This window comes from Otolemur garnettii, unplaced genomic scaffold, assembly GCF_000181295.1.
Source record: "Otolemur garnettii isolate 467f Iridium unplaced genomic scaffold, OtoGar3 scaffold00016, whole genome shotgun sequence".
NCBI lineage: Eukaryota > Metazoa > Chordata > Mammalia > Primates > Galagidae > Otolemur > Otolemur garnettii.
In genome coordinates, this window is record NW_003852411.1 from 2,091,203 (window position 1) to 2,093,761 (window position 2,559).

The window sequence follows — 2,559 nt, forward strand, 5'->3', positions numbered from 1 at the left end:
GGAAGCCCTCACCAGAGGCAGATGCTGGCATCATGTTTCTTGTACAGCCTGTAGAACTCTGAGCCAAATTCTTCTTTTCTTTATAAACTATTCAGTCTCAGGTATCCTTTATGGCAACTGCAAAATGGACAAACACAATGCCTAAAATGATCTCTACTTTCCTTAAGATTATGATGTGCAAAATGAGTGATGCCAGGTAAGTAGAATCACTTCTGCTGTGGAATCTTGTCTGGGTGTGCCAGACTTAATATTAACTCAGCTGAAATATCCTTGGTTTTTAATAAAAAATCATGCCAGATTACTTAGGTATCTTCTGGTGCTTATTTAAAAAAAAGACCTGGGACTTTACTTAATCATTTTATTTAGTATTTATTTATTTTTAGATTTGAGCACAATAAAGTATTCAAAAGAGTGGTTTTGCTATTTTTTCAGTTCTGAGATGCTTAATTTATCTGCAGTGAGGATGAAAGCAGTGATAATGAATAGTTATAAACAGCAATGTTACAGAGGCAAGCAGACCAGGTCTTAGAGAACCTTGTATCTTATGCTAAAGCATTTAAACATAAGGTCAATTGTAAAGGCAATGAGAACTCTCTGAAGACTTAAAATTTTTTTTCCCACTGAAGACTTATACAGTGGAGTGACATGGCTGTGTTTTAGAAAGATTAAGCTGGTGACGGTGTGGAAAATGAATTTTGTGAAAGATTTATCCATCCTTTCATCCAATAAATATTGCAAGTATTCTCTTTCACTAGGCAGCTCACATTTTTTGAGGTACGTAAGTGACAAATAACTATTTTACATAAAGAGTCATTTATTTATACTTGTGATGTGTGCTATGAATAAGGAGGATAGGTTTGAATAGGAATGTGCAAGGAGTGAGCTATGGAAGAGGAAGTTCAGGGAAACCTTCTAGAGTAGAAGATTCAAGATACAGAGACAAATCATGTCTGTTGCCTAATAAGAGTAATGGAGTTGAGGCTCGGTGCCCATAGTACAGTGATTATAGCACCAGCCACATGTACCCAGTTGGCAGGTTCGAGCCCAGGCCAGACCTCCTAAACAACAATGACAACTACAATAAGAAAATAGCCAGATGCTGTGATGGGCCAGACTTAATAGTCCCAGTAGTCTCAGATACTTGAGAGCCTGAGGCAAGAGAATCGCTTAAGCCCAAGAGTTTGACGTTGCTGTGAGTTATGATGCTATGGCATTCTACCCAGGGTGACAGAGTAAGACTCTGTCTCAAAAAAAAAAAAAAAAAAAGAGTAGTGGAGTTGAATAGAATGGGATCAGTAGGGGATATATCACACAGAATAAAATAGATTCAAGAAAGAGTGGATAAGGCCAGGAGTGATGGCTCATGCCTGTAATCCTAGCACTTATGGGAGGCTGAAGTGGGAGGATCATTTGAGCTTAGGAGTTTGAGATCAGCCTGAACAAGAGTAAGAACCCCTCTCTATTAAAAATTGAAAAATTAAGTGGGCATTGTGGTAGGCCCCTGTTGTCTCACCTACTTGGGAGGCTGAGGCAAGAGGATGCCTTGAAACCAGGAGTTTGAGGCTGCAGTGAGCCAGGCTGACTTCATGGCACTCTAAGCTGGGCAATAGATTGAGACTCTGTCTCAAAAAAAATCCCTCAAAACAAAACACTAATAAAAATCAAAATAGGGTGGATAATTGTGTGTCAGAGGGTAACTAGGACTTTAGGAAGATTGACAGGTATTTGGCTTAGGTAACTGGGTGGCTGCTGCTGGCATCCATCTGGGATAAGAATACAGAACAAACACATTTGTGCGACTGGGAGGGGAGGGAAAATGTTGATTTTGGAGTGTGCCTAGGCCACGTAGGTTAAGATCACCAGTAAGTAATTGGATATAGGAATTGGTGAAAGAGACAGCTTTGGACTGAGGTATAATTTGTGAGCCATTAAGATATAGGTGATAAATATAGATATGGGACTAGAAGAGATGATTTGTAGCTAATTTTTAGAAGGAAAATAGAGGAAACTCAGTACAGACTCTTGAACATTTAAGAGAACAGAGGAAGAGGAACTCATGGAAAATGCTGAGACGGAAATGAGAGTGAGGAAGGAAACCTTGGTACCGTGGTCCATAGAAAACAGGAGAAGAACGCGGGCCTGCTCATTGGTGTCAGATGCTGCAGAGAGCTCCAGTACACAGGGACACCCAGCAGCTATGTTCATAAAAGATGTCACTGGGTCAAATAGTTTCTGTGGCCTGTAGTGAAGGCCAGATTGCAGTAGCTGAGTAATCACTGAAAAATAAGGAGGTGAAGGGACAAATGTAGACATCTCCTTCATGACTTTTGATTACAGAGAGGGGAAAGAGGCTGTGGGAGTTTCAGAGAGTTGTAAGTACTATTTTTATTATTTTAAATTTCTCTTTACGTTTTAGCAGATAGACATCTGAGCACGTAATAAATACTGGAAAAAGCCAAAAGAGAAAGAATGGGCAGAGATGCCGGATAGTGGGGATGTTGTGGTAAGAGTGAAGTCCCGCAGGGAGAGGAAAACACAAATTTTAGAAGGAGGGGGCTC